This window comes from Hyaena hyaena, unplaced genomic scaffold, assembly GCF_003009895.1.
Source record: "Hyaena hyaena isolate Hyena2069 unplaced genomic scaffold, ASM300989v1 scaffold_159, whole genome shotgun sequence".
Lineage (NCBI taxonomy): Eukaryota > Metazoa > Chordata > Mammalia > Carnivora > Hyaenidae > Hyaena > Hyaena hyaena.
This window is the reverse complement of record NW_024080791.1, coordinates 2,253,929-2,273,293: the sequence shown is the minus strand read 5'-3', so window position 1 is coordinate 2,273,293 and position 19,365 is coordinate 2,253,929. Positions and strand designations below refer to the sequence as shown.

The following is a 19,365-nucleotide window of genomic DNA, read 5'->3' as shown; positions in this document are numbered from 1 at the left end:
GCACCAGTTTACATTCCCACCAGCAGTGCAAAAGAGATCTTCTTTCTCCACATCCTCGCCAGCATCTGTTGTTGCCTGTTGTTAATTTTAGTCATTCTGACAGGCGTGAGGTGGTATCTCATTGTCTTTTGATTTGTATTTCCCTGATGATGAGTGATGTTAAGCATTTTTTCATGTGTCTGTTAGCTATCTCGGTGTCTTCTTTGGAGAAGTGTCTATTCATGTCTTTTGCCCATTTCTTCACTGGATTATTTGTTTTTTGGGTGTTGAGATTGATCAGCTCTTCATAGATTCTGGATACTAACCCTTTATCTGATATTTTGTCTGAAAATATCTTTTCCCTTTCCATTGGTTGCCTTTTAGTTTTGCGGATTGTTTCCTTTGCTGTGCAGAAGCTTTTTATCTTGATGAAGTCCCAGTGGTTCAGTGTTGCTTTTGGTTTCCTTGCCTCTGGAGCTGTGCTGAGTAAGAAGTTGCTGTGGCTGAGGTCAAAGAGATTTTTGCATGCTTTCGTAGGATTTTGATGGCTTCCTGTCTTATATTTAGGTCTTTCATCCATTTTGAGTTTACCTTTGTGTATGGCGTAAGAAACTGGTTCAGGTTCAATTTTCTACATGTCACTGTCCAGTTTTCCCAGCACCATTTGCTGAAGAAACTGTCAATATTCCATTGGATATTCTTTTCTGCTTTGTCAAAGATTAGTTGGCCATACATTTGTGGGTCCCTTTCTGGGTTGTCTCTTCTGTTTCATTGATCTGAGTGTCTGTTTTTGTACCAGTACCATGCTGTCTTGATGATTACAGATTTGTAATATAGCTTAAAGTCCGGGATTATGATGCCTCCTGCTTTGGTTTTCTTTTTCAACATTGCTTTGGCTATTTGGGGTCTTTTCTGGTTCCATACAAATTTTAGGATTGTTTGTTCTAGCTCTGTGAAGAACACTGGTGTTATTTTGATAGGGATTGCATTGAATATGTAGATTGCTTTGGGTATCAGCATTTTAACAATGTTTATTCTCCCAATACAGGAGAATGGAATATTTTTCCCTTTTTTGGTATCTTCTTCAATTTCTTTCATAAGCTCTCCATAGTTTTCAGCATATAGATTTTTCATCACTTTGGTTATGTTTATTCCTAGGTATTTTATGGCTTTTGGTGCAATTATAAATGGGATCAATTCCTTGATTTCTCTTTCTGTTGCTTCATTATTGGTGTACAGGATTGCAACCAATTTCCGTGCATTGATTTTATATCCTGCAACTTTGCTGAATTCATGGATCAGTTCTATTAGTTTTCTGGTGGAATCTTTTGGGGTTTTTATACAGACTACAAAGAGTGAAAGTTTGATCTCTTACTGGCAGATTTGGATGCCTTTTATTCCCTTGTGGTGTCTGATTTCTGAGGCTAAGACTTCCGATACTATGTTGAATAACAGTGGCAGGAGTGGACATCCTGTCGTGTTCCTGACCTTAGGGGGAAAGCTCTCAGTTTTTCCCCATTGAGGATGATGTTAGCAGTGGGTCTTTGAGATATCTGCTTTTATAATCTTGCGGCATGATCCTTTTATCCCTACTTTCTTGAGGGTTTTTATCAAGAAAGGATGCTGTATTTTGTCAAATGCTTTCTCTGCATCTTTTGAGATGATCATGTGGTTCTTGTCTTTTCTTTTATTGATGTGATGTATCACATTGATTATTTTGTGGATATTGAATCAGCCCTGCATCCCAGGTATAAATCCCACTTAGTTGTGGTCAATAATTCTTTTAATGTATCATTGGATTTTGTTGTCTATTATCTTGTTGAAGATTTTTGCATCCATGTTCATCAGGAAAATTGGTCTGTAGCTCTCCTTTCTACTGGGGTCTTTATTTGGTTTTGGAATCAAGATAATGCTGGCTGCATAGAAAGAGTTTGGAAGTTTTCCTTCCATTTACATTTTTTTTTTTTTTTACCAAGCCCTCAGGTAGCCAGGTGGCACCTCCATCCTGAGTTTTATCTCAGATGGGGCTGTGTGTTTCCCAACCTCTCACTTCTGAGGAACTGTGGCTTTGACCTGCTCAGGTCTTTGGTGGAGGGTCTTGCTGAGTAATGGCCAAGTGCCAGTCCACCCCCTAGTAATGTTCATGAGACATGCTGCTGCTGATGCCCAGAGGCTGTGGCTCTGTGCCAGCCTGCCTCAGAAGAAATTTGCGGGATCTTGTAGCAGCAGCGTTTCAGGGTTTATGGAAAATCACAACACACATCTGGCACCAGGTTCAACCCTCAACATCCTTGTTTCAGCATCATGGAATGTGGCTGTTCTCTGGAGTCCACTAGTAACTTTGCCTGTGGGAAGGCCACACAGTCTCTATCAAATGTCATCTCAGCAGAATGGCCTCTCCATGGGTGGCCTGAGGACCCCAGACTTCACTCTGCTCCTGGGGATTTGCCATTCCCACCAGAGCACCACCAGGTAGAGCTGAGGAGTTTCAGACTCTGTGATACCCCTGATTATAGAGTCTTAATGGAATTTTAACCCTCTTCTTTCTTCTTTTTTTGTTCAGTCCCTGCAGCTATTTCTACTTTTCCACTTCCTCTCCAGCTGCTTTTGGGGGGGTGCTTTTCCCGTATTCTACACCCCCCCATTTCTGTCCTCTCTCGGCAGGCAAAAACAGATCCCCACCCTCCGTGGCTTCTCTCCCCCAGTTCACCTCTCTACACTGTGTACCTGCTGAGTTCTGTGGTTCAGGTTGTGTAGATTATTGTGTTAATCCTCAAATCGGTTTTCTAGGTGTGCAAGATGGTTTAGGGTTGATCTAGCTGCATTTCAGGGAAGAGAAATGAACAGCAACAACAAAAAAACCTTCCATGCTGTTCCACCATCTTGGCCTCTCCCCCTAAATAAACTTTAAAAATTTTTAAAAATAGAGAAAATTTGGTCAACTCAGAGACTTTGTTTGTTTATTTATTTATTTATTTATTTAACAAATAGTTTATTGTCAAGTTGGTTTCCATATAACACCCGGTGGCTCATCCCCACACGTGCCCTCCTCCATGCTCATCTCCCCGCCCCCCCACACCCATGGGTCCTCAGTTTGTTCTCAGCATTCAAGAGTCTCTCAAGGTTTGCCTCTCTCCGTTTCCCCCACCATTTCTCCCCTTCTTCTCCCCCATGGTCCTCCGTTAAGTTCCTCCCAATCCTCCTATACGTGCAAACATATGGTATTTGTCCTTCTCTGCCTGACTTCTTTCGCTCAGCATAACACCCTCAAGGTCCATCCATGTTGCTACACATGGCCAGATTTCATTCTTTCTCACTGCCACATAGTATTCCATTGTATATATAAATGATCCATTCCAGTTGATGGACACTTAGACTCTTTCCATGTTTTGGCTATTGTTGAGAGTGCTGCTATGAACATTGGGGTACATGTGCCCCTAGGCATCAGCACTCCTGTATCCCTTGGGTAAATTCCTAGCAGTGCTATTGCTGGGTCACAGAGACTTTTTTTTTTTTAAAGAATTATGTATTATACACCAGTGTGGCCAATCTGATAGTTTGGCAAGGGTTTGAAATAAGAGAAATTATTCCTTTGTAACATAACCTTCCTTTTCTAAATTCCTCATCTACTACATATACCAAAGCCCTTGTGGCCTCTTGTGATTCTCTGGCTTTTTAAGAAATGATTTGATGTCAGTAACTTATATTTTTGTGGATCTTTAGGTTAATGTCTTACTTCTCCAAGAGTTATTTGCATGTTAATATTTTAAAGTAATGTTACAATAAAAAGTCTTCTCAGCATAATTTTAGGGATTCTCTAGAAAGTGAGGTGACATACTTGGAAGGAGGAAATGGCTTACTGAACACAGCTGAAGGACCTTGTATTCCACATCTACATAAAACTGATGATGAAAACAACAAATCATTTGATAGGTATTTTCACATATGCTTATGAAAAATACATTTCATTGTCACTATATGTCCATTGTACTGAAACTATAGTTCGATTCTCAATGCTACACTATATGATAAACTTGGCACTAGTTAGTCTATAATGTGTTCAATAGTGGAGTAACACAATGTTTTTATTTTTTGTAGCAAAATGAAGACTATTAGCATGAACAGTGATGTATGAAAAGAAAGTTTTGGCTTTTTCCAGCTAACAAATAATGAATCAAATATTCTCATAGATAACTTTAAGTTAAGATGGAAAAATTATTTGTTTTTATTTTACTGCTTTGAAAGCTATCAAAATTATGCTAAAAATGTTTCTTCTGGGGTAGAAACTCTCAGAACTTTGGTATGAAACTCTTGGAGTGCCTCTCTAAAGTCACTGTTTGTTTTGGGGAATTAAAACAAAACTAATGCATGCTTACTGTTTGGCCTAGCAGTCTGGGGAAGGAGAGAGAAAATCTTGAAGTTTCTCAAGTATTTGTGATGGCTCTGGAGCCTCTTCTGCTTCTAATCTGTTGTGAGATGTATTTTTGATTCAGATAACTCAATAATTTACCATGAGTAAAACAGACCACTTTTGTGGGACTTACCTTTGTTCAGTGATCTTGTTAATGAGATCCTATTGAAATGATGTGGATACTCTGGCTATTCCTAATACTGTAGATTGATTTCAACATTAACATAGGTATAGGACAGAAGTAGAGATGACTGGAAACATGAATGTTGGGTCTAGCCATAACTCATTGCTATGGTAGGCTTAAATCTTAGCTTATATAATGTTAATGTTAGATTTTACGAAATTACTTTTTACCACATGAAAGTAGTTTGATAAAATCTGATCTACACAAATTTGATTTAACCAGCTTTAACAAATGGTGTACAGCATAGTAGAGGACTATTAGACCTAAAATACTGTTAGAGAGTATTTAAATTGCAAAATCTCTATTCACATTTATTGAAAATTTTCTCTTGTCTGGATAACTATTACATTAATTTTGAATTAAAAGCAAAACATCTGGAAGGAGCCAAATATCTGAAGTTATTTTGCTCTTATTGCATGAAACAAATAGGAATAGAGATGGAGTTTAGTTAGTAAAGAAATAAAACAATATTGAGGAAAGAAAAAAATAAAATAAAAAATTCCCCCAAATTAACCATTCATGAAGAACAAACTGCATGCTAATATCATTTCGTATACTGTATCTCTTATTCTTCACAATATCTGTGGAAGATATTGTTGTTCACACATTTATTTAACAAATATTGGAGGAGCACTTATTTTATTGCAAGCGCTATTCTAGATGCTGTGGATGTATCAGTAAGCAAAAGAGACATGGTCTATATTTTCATGGGGCTTACATTTGAGAAGGAGCAATACACTGTATACAGATAAGTATAGAGTGATGTGATTGGAAGTGTCACTTGAATTAGAGTGGCATTTTTGATTGGATGGGCATAGCAAGGATCCTGGCCCCAGCACACATTGAAGACTTGAAGAGAAGGTGCTGGAAGACGGGACGGGAATCTCAAAGGTCCTGATGAGGAAAGAGCTCTGTACTTTTTTTTTTTTTAAAGCAATGACATTTTTTAAATGTTTATTTTATTTATTTTATTTTATTTTATTTTATTTTATTTTATTTTATTTTATTTATTTTTGAGAGTGAGAGAGAGACAGCACAACCAGGGGAGGGTCAGAGAGAGAGGGAGTCACAGAATCTGAAGACAGTCTCCAGGCTCTGAGCTGGCAGTCAGCACAGAGCCCGACGCGGGGCTCAAACCCACGAACCATGAGATCATGACCTGAACTGAGGTCAGACGTTTAACCAACTGAGCCGCCCAGTCTTCTGACCCCTGTAAGTTTAAGGAATAGAAAAAAAAAAGTGCAGTGTGGGAGGAGCAAAAATCAGTGAGAGATAACATCAGGGGAAAAATTAATTTGGAAAGGTGCTTTTAATACATAAATCAGAGCCCCTGACTCTCGTTCAAAATCCTCCAAGAACTTCTAAATACATGTAGAATAAAATCCCCAAACTTTTCAGGGGTCAAGGTAGGTTCTGCACAGATAAGACTCCTGCCATTATCCAAATATATGTCCTCTATATTCCTTCCCACCAGTAACACACCTTCTTGCTGACTGGTCCATATAATGCGAAGTATCCCCAGCCTCAGGGTACTTTTATTTGCTGTTCCCTTGGCTTGAAATTCTCTCTTGGTAAATACTTAGATAGCTTCTCCATTTTTTTCATTCATTTCATTTTCATTCTCGGCTGAAATATTCCAGTCTTATGAAGCCTTCCCTGAGTATCAATGTAAAATCTGACCTCCTGCTATTCTTTTCATTTCCTTTACTCAGTTTTTCATTACTATGGCCACACAAAAATTTACATTAAAACCTAGTTACCTGATGGGGCACCTACCTGAGTGGCTCAGTTGATTAAGTGTCCAACTCTTAATTTTGACTCAGGTCATGATCTCACAGTTCATGAAATCGAGTCCCATGTCAGGTTCTGCGATGGCAGCATGGAGCCTGCTTGGGATCTTCTCTCTCCCTCTCTTCTCTGCCTCTCTCCTCCTCACAAAAATTTTTTTTAAACCAAACTCAGTTGTCTAAAACAAGAATCACTTATTATCTCTCATTGTTTCTGTGGGTCAGGAATTGGAGGGTGGTTCAGCTGGGCATTTCTGGCTTAGGGTCTTTTATGAAGATGCAGTCAGACAGTTGGCTGTGACAGGAGTCATTTCAGCCTTCATTCCCTTGTCTGGTACCTGGTCTGAGAAGACTCAAAGAGCTGGGGACTAGAACAGCTGGGGCTCCTCAATCGCCTTTCTATTTCTCTATGCTGGGGTGGTAAGAAATCTTACATGTGGTTCAAAGATCCAAAGGGAAACGTCTTAAGAGAGAAAAGGTCGAGCAGAAGCCATATCACTATTTAGATTGTCTTGGAAAGGCAGGCGATGCTACTTTTGCTGCATTCTACTGGGGTTGGGGTAGTTACAAGTTCTCCAGCTTCACAGGAGAAGGGAGGGATGTAGGCCTTGCTTCTTGAAGGATAAGTGTTGATATAACATTATAAGAACATGTGGGATGGTATATATATAAATATATGTAGACTATATAAGTATATATGTACATATATACTCCTGTGTTTGGAAAATAAAATTTGTCATGTTGCTTTATTCTTTCCCCAGAGCAGTTTCCAGTCTGACTATTGACTGTCTCCCTTACTAGAACATAAATCCTATAAAGAACTCTTATCGGGGCGCCTGGGTGGCTTAGTCGGTTAAGCGTCCGACTTTCGCTTAGGCCATGATCTCGCGGTTCGTGGGTTCGAGCCCCGCTTTGGGCTCTGTGCTGACTGCCAGCTCAAGTGCCTGGAGCCTGTTTCAGAGTCTGTGACTCCCTCTCTCTCTGACCCTCTCCTGCTCACGTTGTCTCTCTCTCTCCCCTAGAAATAAATAAAAAAATATTAAAAAAAAAAAGAACTCTTATCTGTCTTTGCTGCTGATCAATCTTCTTTGCTATCCAAATCAATGATTAGCATAGAGTAGGCATTCAATATTTTCCATTATTGAATGAATAAACATTTCCTGAATCAACTATCTATGAAGCAATGGAAGTATTATAAAAACCAGCATTTTAAAGATGGAAGAAAATTCTATGATATTCTATAAATTGCCCCAGAAATGTAATTAGATAATAGAACATACTAAAATTATCTTAAAAATGAGTTGTTTTTCATAGTATATGCCTAAACAGAAAAATAAAAAAAATGACTCTTCTATAATATTTTGGAAAAATTATGACTTTTATGACATTACATTTACTAAGTTCTCAGTGGTATAAATTGCAACAGATGAGGAGTGGCAAGTCTCAACTACTTGTGCACAGATTATAACGTTGCAAATAGCATATTAATCTTCTAATCACAACTACACAAATGCAGTCATTTAGCTCATAATAATATCAATGAAGATGAGCTGTTTGATACAGGGACCTCTACTCCCTGTTTTTGAGTGCTCACTTTACCATTTTCAATGGACCTGAATTTCTGCTTCTTTTAAGGTGGATTGTTGACATACAGAAGGAAATTATTGCTTGGATCTTTACAGCAGAGAAGAAATATCGATTTGAAACTCATTCTCCATAATACTAAATGTAGTGGTTTGTGACACAAACATAGGAATTGGCCTTAACGTTGTCCTCTTAATAATAAGCTTCAAGGACATAAGAATCATTTCACCAATGGGAAAAATAGGCGATTTTTCATGTGATTTGAAAACCACCAAATGCTCACAAGAAGAGTTGAGAGATTAATTATATATCAGAAGTTAATGTGCAAGCATTTAAAAAGATGCTGCAAAATTCAGGACAAAAAATTTTTTCATAGGTAACAGGAATACCCAACTAAAACTCCAAGATGATTAACTAAAAAATTAGAATATAAAAGTCAACAAATTATTTGGATAGATTATAAAAATATCAATAGTTTTTGTATAAATAGAAATGATTAGAAGATCCAATGGTAAAATAAGGACACATAATACCTACCAGCAAACTATAAAGCACTTAAGATTGGTGACAAGATATGAAGGAAGGACTAAATTGAGAGACAATGCAGTAAAGAATTCAAAGAGCATGGCCTAAACTAGCTCCTGTGACATCTTGGCAGGCCAGCAGAATGGGTCTGCAAATGTTAAGTGACACAGTTGTCACTTCTGACAAAAGTACAGAAAGCTGTGACTTCTGTTTTCACCATGAGAACTTACCAGAAGATCATCTGTTCTTATCTGTTGCAGAAAGAAAATGTGTCACCCAACAATGGGGCTAAAGCTGTGAAGGTGGCTTTTCAGTCACCTTTGTAGGATCCACAGAGGCACAGGTTTTTAAGTCCCAGCATGAACAGCAAACTTGAGACTTGTTTTACTCTGGAGGACACCGTTGGGTTAGAAAACTCCCCCCCAAATCTGGATCCAGAAAGAGAACCAACAGTTCACTAAAGAAGAAGCAGACACCAAAGTGACCAACGGAATTCTCCAGAAATAAACAGTGGCTTGAAACCAGCTTTGAAGAGAGGTGTTCTAGCAGGCCTGGGTTGGCTTCCTTGGCTGGCCTGGATTCTTCAAGTTCTCCCCACAGATCCCATGAAGGCTTGAAGACCAAAGGGCACCTCCAGGAGGAATGTCTGGTTCTTATTCCTTAGATAAAAGCATTACATTCGCCTCTGAAATCCTAGAAGACCCTCCTGGGATGGTATCCCAAGACAGGGAGGATTCTCAGAGGCCACAGTAGGAGAAGGGTCCCTCACAGACTTCAGGCTGGCCCTGGCCTGCCACCTGCTCCCTTCCCCAAGTCGTACTTTTCTGGAAGGGCCACATCCTTAGGTCCTCAGAAGTAGAAGCCAATGGCCAAATACAGATACAATTTGACTTCTCTGACGATGTTGTCAGCAGCGGGGCACCCTGACCAAGAAAGCCTGGAGAGAGACTTGGCCTCAGACTTTCCTTGAAAAGGAAAGGCAGGTAAATGCCCCCGAGGATATGCACATGAGTGCCGTCCCCCGCTCCTATAACCTAGGCGACCCAAAGTGCAACCCATTTGTGGGTGGTGGAGAGGCTCGGCGCCCAGAATGCCCCTAGAGCAAGCCGTTGTGCCCCAGGCCTGTGGTGGTGGAGGACTCCCCTCCTAGCAACCTTGCCTTTAGACTCAGCAATTGGCAACCTGTGGTGATCCTGGTGGAAACGCAGAGGGAACCATGAACTCCTTGGATGCATGGGTTCCCACTAACAGTCGGGTGGTGAACTCATAGCCTCCCCTGCTGACCCAGTGTCCCAGGCTCTGCAGCAGGGGCCAGAGCCTACCTTGGACGTGAATGAGGAGTGCTTCTGAGACCCTGCTGATACTCTAGGCACCTAATGATTATCTGAAGGAGTTTAGGAGTCAGCCTTGAGGAAATAGTCCTTGTACCTCAAGCTTTACCCAGGAGGAGACCAGTGCTCATGGCCCCTGAAAGCAGCAGCTGCACAAGGCAGGCATACCTTCCTCTGGAAGCCCACCCAAGGCCAAGCTGGCAGAACTTGATTCTTTTGAAGCTCTGGTAAGTCCCTGTGTCCTTGGGCCAGGAGGTTCGTGGTGCCCGTAGTGCCCATCGTGGACGTGTTGCAGTACAACCAGAGAGACCCAGACACGGCAGTGGAAGAATGCAAAAGTGAAGCTACTGGTGAAGAACAGGTGTGGGAGCTGTACGCAAAGAACCTGGAGATGGGGAGGATCTTGGACGAGTTTGAGGGGATCCTGTACCAGGTGCTGGAGGAGGCTCAGAAATAGAAGGAACTTGCCAAAGCCCAAATCCAGAGGGTTTTGAAAGAAAAAGACCAACTTACTGCAGACCTGGATTACATGGAAAAATCCTTCTTTGCCCTCTTCAAGTGGTTTGAAAAATGCAAGGAGGTGACTGAAGGCTACTGCATGAATGAAGAATCACAGAAGTGTGTTGAGGATTACACAGTAAGAATTGAAAGGCAAGGCCAAAGATACCAAGTACTGAAGGCCACATAGAAGAGAAAATCAAGCTGCCAAGTGAGATCACGTGGGTCTGGAGCAAGGCCCACGATGAGGGCTTGGCCTTCCACATGAGCTTGAGGAAGGAGCAAACGTGCATCCAGTCACTAGAGAAGACTTTTGAGTGGAAGACTAAAGGAAATGATGAATTCATAAGAATCTCGGACAACCTCATTTCTAAGATAGAAAAGATCTCAGGTGCAACTTCCTGACTAAGGCTGATCTCCTTTATATGTTTGTCTGACTCTCTATTGAAAGATCTCGTGTTCTTTCTTGACTCTTTAACTTGTTTTTAAACCGGATTGCTTTAGAAAGAAGACTAGTTCCCATCTAGTCAATGGAGGAGGAACAGAGGAGGGGGAGGAGGAGGAGGAGGATGATAATTATTTAAGCGTTTAAGAGTACAGGCCTTGGAATTATACAAATCAAGAGTACAGGCCTTGGAATTATACAAATCTAGGTTTCAATTCTAACTTTGTCATGCACTAGCTGGTGGGCTTAATCTCTCTGAGCTCACTTTCTCTATAAATGGTTGCAATAATTGAAATATTGGTGTTAGATTGACAGACAATGTATGCCTGGAAAAATAATAGCTATTAAATATAACTTAAAGTGCATCAAAATATTATTATTAAAATGGTGGGACTTACATAATGGACAGATGGAGCAATAAGATAGCACAGATGCTTCAGGGACACACACTAGGATATATAACACGATACTGTTTGATAAAGGCCACAATACAAATCAATGAGGGCAGAAGAAAAATGTCAACAAATGATTCTGAGCTGTGGATGACAGTTTTGGAAAAAATAGCTATGTGTGTACTTTTCATATAAACACAAGTAAATTCCATATAATTTAGAGCACTAAATAAACAAAATGAAACTCTATCAATTAGAATAAAATAAAATACTGACATGAGGAAAAAACCTCCAAGGCAAAAGAGCAACAGCAGAACCACAGAGAAGAGATGGACAGATTTGACCACATATGAAATCAGGGAAAGGGGCACCTGGCTGGCTCAGTTGGTAGAGCTTGTGATGCTAGATCTCAGGGTTGTGAATTCAAGCCCCACGTTGGTTGTAGAGATTACTACAAAAAAATATCTTGAAAAAAAAGTTAGGTCTGGGGCACCTGGGTTGCTCAGTCAGATAAGCGTCCGACTTTGGCTGAGGTTATGATCTCATGGTTCATGAGTCTGGGGCCCGTGTCAGGCTCTGGGCTGACTGCTAAGGGCCTGGAGCCTGCTTCAGATTCTGTGTCTCCCTTTCTCTCTGCCCTTCCCTCACCCACACTCTGTCTGTCTGTCTTTCTCTCTCAAAAATAAACATTAAAAAAATGGTCTAAATGACAGCAAAAATGGTAATGAAATATTTGCATTATTTATCATAGGACAAAGGTTTATATAAATATGTAAAGAATATTTATAAATCAATAATAAAAATTATAAACCCAATTAGAGAAAAATGAACAAAAGGTGGAGCAAGTAATTTATTAAGTGGTACAAAGCCTCCCCCTGCCAAATTAATACAAGAAATATCAATAACAAATTTTTTTGCTTATCATATTGGTAAATAATTTTAAAGGAAGATATATAATATATATGATTCGCTAGTGCTCCCTGAGATTGGAAAATTTATGTATTGCAGAAAGAGAATAAATAGGAGTAAACATTAAGGAAATTATATTAGATTTATAATCCTTGACCCAATGTTTTTCCTATACAGATTTGCTTTTAAGAAATGGAGATGCAGACTGTCACTAATATGCAAAATATATTTATTAGAGGATTATTTGTAATAAAGGAAAATTGGGAAAAAAATTAGGAGTGAATAAATAATGGTACAAACGATAGTATACTATGCAGTAGTTAGATGAACAATTTTGAAGAAAAGTTAAGAGAATGGGAAAATGTCCATAGTAAAATCTTAAAAGGATAAAGCAGTATGTAATTTTATAAACCTCTATATCATAATCTGATTTTTAGTGGTTGTTTCCTATCATGGAACTTTCATTTTTTACTTTGCATTTTCCACTATTATTTCAAATTCTCCACAATAATTATATGTATTTTAATACTCAGGAAATGGGCAAAAATGCTTCTCACATTGTGTTAAGTAAGCAAAACTATAAAATGCATATGCAGAAGGTCTCAACTATATAAATAAAAGTATTTACTTTTAAGTTATTTTAAAACTAAAAAAAAAAAAAAAAACCCTGAAAAGAAAGAGTTTAAGTCTCTTTGGCAAGCAGCAGACAACCTGAGAAAGTTCATGGACAGGGCACCATGTGATTATAGGATGCTAATAGCTGCTGGGGACAGGTGATCCAGACCAGGCTGTGGTAGAGAGGACACGATGGGGTTGATATTGAGTTACTACCAGGAACAGAACTGAAAGTACTTGGTGACTGGCAGTGGGACATGAAGGGCAAGTAATAGCCAAGAGTTTAAAAAAATTCCTGAATTTAAAAAATACATACAATTATTGTAGAACATTTAAAACAATAAGGGAAAATGCAAATTTAAAAAGCTAAATAAAAATAAAAGTGCCAACCTACAGAAACATGAAAATTTGGAGGAAAAGCTGGTTTGAAAGACATAAGTTAATTTTTAAACTTGAGTTAATTTTGTGGCTACAAGAGGATATTAAAAATATATTTTAATGTTTCTTAGTCTTTATTATGTAATATGTAACAGTAAAAAAAAAATCAAACAGGAGAGAAAGGTACACATTAATATCAAATCTCTTACTGAATTTCCTATTACTACCGGAAGTCCTTCTCTTCATTAATAGCCTTTGAATAACTCTGAATTATTTTCAGTTTTATTTCCTCTGGGGATTAATTTATAGCTGTGGAGCTCAAACCTTGATATCCTGAACTATCAAAATCAAACATTACCTATGTCTCCACAGTCAGAAAAGACCAAGAACTTGTTCTCTTCTCCTAATTTTTTTAAGTTCAGTTATTATTTTGGTACTTTTTTGGTAATGATTGTAACATATTACACTTCTGTAAGATGTTTATAATACTAAAACTTTTATATCTTGATCAGTCAACTTCAAACATTATCATTGAGTTCTCCACAATATAAGCTGAGAATGTCAGTGATTATCATTTTTTTTTTAATTTTTAATGTTTATTTATCCTTGAGAGAGTGAGAGAGACAGAGAATGAGCAGGGAAGGAGCAGAGCAAGAGAGGGACACAGAATCTGAAACAGGCTCCAGGCTCTGAGCTGTCAGCACAGAGCCCGACACAGGGCTCGAACCCATGAACCTTGAGATCATGACCTGAGCCAAAGTCGGATGCTTAACTGACTGAGCCACCCAGGCGCCCCGAGAATGTCAGTGATTATTAACTTCCCTCCACTTCTCATCCCCCTGTTGTTCTCCCAATATCTGGCAGCTATGTGATTACTTTTATTAAAGTTCAGAACATTTATATTTTATTTGTAACTAAAATAAAAAGACTCATGTTTTACCTAGTGGTTAAATTCTAAAAACTGAAAACTGATAAACATTTGATAATATTATAACTATGTAAATACTCTTGATGTAGAACATACTACATGTTTGAGGACCCACTGTGAAAGAAATATAATTCTTTTTTTCCTTGCCTTTTAAACAGCTTTATTGAGGAATAATGCATATACCATATAATTCAACCCTTTTAAGTATACAATTTCAAGAGTTTTAGCAAACTTACTGAGTGGTGCAATTTTAATCATAATCCAGTTTAAGAACATTTTCATCACTCCAATAAAATACCCTATGTGCATTTACAGTCAATCCCCTTTCCTACCCCCGGCCCCAGGTAACCACTAATCTACTTTCTGACTGTACAGATTTGCCTTTTCTGGTTTCTTTCACATAGGAAAACAGTTTTAAGATTTATATATATTGTAGCATGTATCAGTATTTCATTTCTGATATATATAGGGATATATGTATATATATAGGGCTTCATTGTTTTGATTTACCACATTTTGTTAGTTATTCATCAGTTGATGGACATTGGAATTGTTTCCACTTTTTGGCCACAAAAAATAATTCTGCTACAGACATTTGTGTACAGATCTTTCTGTGGACTCCTGCTTTTTATTTCTCTTGGGTAGATACCTAAGAAATTTAATTCTGTACTTTCTAAACCAGTCTACTCAAGAAAAATGTTTCAATTATCAAAACTATCTGGAGTTGTGGGAATCAGAGCTCAGACAACCTGTACAAAAATGCCAGTAGTGTGGCTACTGCTTTTGGTGTGAGGAATATATACAATTTTTTGTTCCTAACCCAACAATAGGCTGGTAGGCTGATCTGATAGCCTGTATGAATGGCAAAATATCAGAATCTTCGCAGTTCATGACATCTTTTTGTATTTGTTAATAAAATAAGGAATATCAATTTTATTGATCTTTTCAAAGAGCCAACTTTTCCTTTGTTGATTATCTCTATTATTTTTCTGAGTTTTATTTCATTGATTTCTGCTCTGATATTTATTTCTTTATTTTTACTTATTTTTCTTATCCCTTTAAGTTTCTTAATGTGGACCTTACATCACTGATATAAGATCTTTGTTCATTTCTTTTTTAAATAAATTTAATGCTTATTAATTTTTGAGAGAGAAAGAGAAAGACAGAGAGTGAGTGGAGGTGGGGCAGAGAGAGAGGGATACAATTTGAAGAAGGCTCCAGGCTCTGAGCTGTCAGCACAGAGCTTGATGCGGGGCTCAAATCCACCGACCGTGAGTCATAACCTGATCTGAAGTCAGACACCCAATCGACTGAGCCACCCAGGCACTTCTGTTCATTTCTTTTTTTGTTTTTAATGTTTTTATTTATTTCTGGCACCTGTGTTCATTTCTTTTTTTTTTTTTTTATGTTTTTATTTATTTCTGAGAGAGAGAGACACACACAGTGTGAGCAGAGGAGGGTCAGAGAAGGAAAAAGACACAGAATCTGAAACAGGCTCCAGGCTCTTAGCTGGCTGTCAGCACAGAGCCTGACGTGGGGTTCGAACCCATGAACCATGAGATCATGACCTGAGCCTAAGTTGGACGCTTAACTGATTGAGCCACCCAAGTGCCCCACCTCTGTTCATTTCTAATACAGCTATATAGTGCTATAAATTCCCCCATCCCAGGTTCTGCTTTAGCTATTTCTCACAGATTTTGATATGTTGTATCTTCATCTTTATACATTGAAAATACATTATAATTTCCTTTTCAATTTCTTATTTGGCCCATGGGTTATTTAAAAGTATATTATTTCGTTTTCAAGTAATGGAGATTTTTCAAAGGTATTTCTGTTATTGACTTCTAATTTAATTCCACTGGGGTCGGAGAATATATGTTGTATTATTTTACCCTTTTAAATTTTTTGAGAATTGTTTTATCACCCAGAATGTGACTTCTTTTGGTAAGTATTCAAAGTGTGTGCTTTAAAATAATGTGTATTTTGCTGTTGTTCAGTGGAGTGTATTATAAATGTCAATCAGGTCAAGTCTACTGATAGTGATGTTCAGCTCTCTTATATACTTACTGGGTTTCTCTTTACTTGTTTTATCAATTTTTAAAATGAGAAATATAAAATAATCTTGTTTTATCAATATTTAAAACAAGAAGTATAGTCATGACTATATGACTATAATTACAAATTGTCTATTTCTCCTTAGATTTGTATTATTTTTGCTTTCATGTATTTTGAAGCTTCATTATGTGCATCTTCATCTTGACACCTTCATTTTTTAGAGGCCCATCTGTGCATTCAAAAGCATATTTATTATAATTTTTCCAATATTTGAAAATGCTTTTTGTCCTAGAAATTTTTGGAATATCCAATATGACATATTGTTAAAACTTCACATATTTTCTGGGTTTTTACTTATCAATTTAGATAACAATTTAGGTTTTAAAATGTAATCAATTTTTTTCTTGAAGCCATCTTTTTTGGATCCCCTAAGTTGTTTGTCTAATTTGAACTAATTTCTTCCTAACCCTTCTTCACAGAACTAAACCTGGGATTTTGTTTTTAATCTCTATGGCTAGTTAGGTATATGTCTCTGATTTTAGTTACTAATTATTATTTTTTGTTTTTCAAATATACTGAATCAGGTAATTATCCTAGAAGAGTATTTGAGTGGTATGCTTTCCAAATTTGGTGCTCCTGAATATGTCATCATTTATCTTTGTCATTTGCTGGGTGCAAACTTGTAAGTTTAAAACTGTTTTCCCTCCAATTTATTACTTGGTTATAGTATAACCTTAATATGAAAATCAATAAAGTTAGTGCTACAAATATTTCAAACATTTCACTTGTGAATTAGGCTGTAAAGTTTCTAAATAAAATGAAGACTAGCAATGCATAAAACCAATAATGCTCTATGACAAATTATTTGGAAAATAGTTCATGGTCAGTAAACCTAAAATAATTACACTTCATCTGAAGGAGGAAAGTCATGCAATAGTATCAATAACAATAAATGCTAACAATTAAAACATTATTTTTAATGCTAACAATTTAATAGAGCAGTTACTATGTGCCTGATACTGTTTTAAGTTTTTTATGTATATTAGCTCATTTAATCTTTACATCAACATTATGAGAAAGATAATATTATTATGTTCCTTTATACACAAGGAAACAGACACATAATAGTAACTTGCAAAAGATCACATAACTCTTTTAAGTGAAAGAACAGGGATTCAAATTCAGGTAGTTTGGATCCAGTTCTATGCTGCAATATATCATGGTGTCTGTAGATACTGAAAAATCATTCTATAAATTTTTATCAACATTCCAATAAAATATTAGGTAATAGGAATGAAGAAACTACTTACTATAATGGAGATAATTTACCTGAATATAAAGTTAAAGCAAAACAGATGGAACATACGAGAGAAAGAAGACAAATTGGATCAATTTTTACCCTAATTTAGGATTATTTCCTCAACTTCTCCCCAGAACTCATATTGAATGCTTTGTTTTGGCAAGCATATTTTAATTTCTTAGCATACATTCTTGTATTCTTATTTCTCTGTCTTATGTCAGATTTTTTTTGGTTTAATTTTATGAATGCAATATCTCAAAATTTTCTCAACAGATTAATTAGGAAAAAGAAAAGTTGAATGCTATTCCCTCAGTTCTATTTTCTTCAATGTGATTTATTTTATTTTTACTCTATTTAAAGTTTTTTTTAAAGTTTATTTGTTTTTGAGAGACAGAGACAGAGTACAAGTTGCAGAGGGGCAGAGGGGGAGAAGAAGACACAGAATTTGAAGCAGGCCCCAGGCTCTGAGCTGTCAGCACAGAACCTGATGTAGGGCTCAAACCCAAGAATCAGGAAGTCATGTCCTGAGCCAAAGTCGGATGCTCAATAGACTGAGCCACCCAAGCGCCCCTATTTTTATTCTATTAATACATCATGTAGACATTAGTTATAAACCGGGAAAGGAAAATGCTTTGAATTCTCTACATTAACAAATAACTTTTTGATCCTGCTTAAGGCTGAAGATTATATTGGTCAAGGATATAAATCATGAGCTTTTTGAAATAGCTTATTGTTCAAGTTTTAGTTTTACTTTATGAAACGTTTAAAGCAACAATTAAGGATTTTTGTATATTGGGGGTGTCATCAGTATACTAAGCGTTCATACGTATCAATATGTGACAGAAGTGAGATAGCAAAAGAAGGGCAAATAAGTTTCGATGACAAAATTCACGGACACTTCAGTAGAATAGTCCTCATTTTTAACATTGCAATATTATTGGTAAACTACCCAATTTGATGGCTTGAAATTTTTTGGCATAATTAGAAAACCATTTGTGACCTTAAAGGGGGTTATAACCTCAAGGACTGTGGTGTTTCGCTCATAAAATAGTAGTGGAGTGCTTGCATTTTAGAGATTTTTCACTGTGATTCATCTCTGAGAGCACAGTTCAGATGTTGACTACCTCATTAAGGAAAAGTCAGCGAAGATTTTATTAAGTGAATGTATCTAGGATTATAAATGAAGGCACAGGGAAGGCAAAATCAGTACTTTCAGAGGAATGACTGACTTATTTCTGACAATTCTGGAAAATGGTCACAGGGGTCAGGTTGTAAAGATGTAGAGCTGTCTGCTAGCCAAAGACATTACATTCAGACGGAGTTCAGGGAACAACTCGTTGGAGAAAGGAAAACTGAAGCCTGAGTTGATTTAACTTTTCTTTTTTTCCTAGAAACTTTATTTTCTGCCTACCTCATTTCCACGTTGTGCTCACGAGGGTGTAGAAGCGCCTGCGACCCCTCGTGGTGGTCCCTGCCCACCGGGCGCGGAGACCCCGGGGCCGCAGCGGGTCGGGCGCGGGCTCGCGCTGAAGCGTCAGGGGGGCGCCCCGAGCAGGCGCAGAGCGCACGCGCGCCAGGCCGCGGGCTCGTGCTGCGTCCCCGCGAGTTCGGTGCCGGAGCTGCCCGTCCACCTGAGGTCTCTCAGGTTCACAGCCGTCTGGGCAGCGTCCTGCTCTTCCTTAACAGGCTCCGTGGCTTCTCAGGGCCGGTAGAGACCAGGCGTGACCGTCTGTGGCCGTTCAGGGAGATGGGGCCGTGGACACAGAACTCCCTCCCCCGCGCCCCCCACATCAGCCCCACGGAGCCAGCCCCCTAGTTGTTGCTCAGGGGTGGCGTGGTCACATGGCGCAGACCTGGCATAGATGGGTTAAGATAAGATGCCAAATCTCGGCAGGCCGGGGGTCAGCCCTAGGGTCAGTGACGGCGGAAGTCTGGGCCGCCGCTCCCAGGAGGCTGCCTCCTGCTTCGAGAAAGTTCTGGGGCAAGGTGGCCACCAACTGGAGAGGCTGCAGAGGCGGCAGCAGACTTCAGCAGAGCTGGCTGG

General features: G+C 38.3%; 1 pseudogene; it reads left to right on the top strand.

The window, feature by feature from the left end:
- The first annotated feature begins 9,471 nt into the window (after positions 1-9,471).
- LOC120236689 lies at positions 9,472-19,137 on the top strand (annotated as a pseudogene).
- Positions 19,138-19,365: the final 228 nt, after the last annotated feature.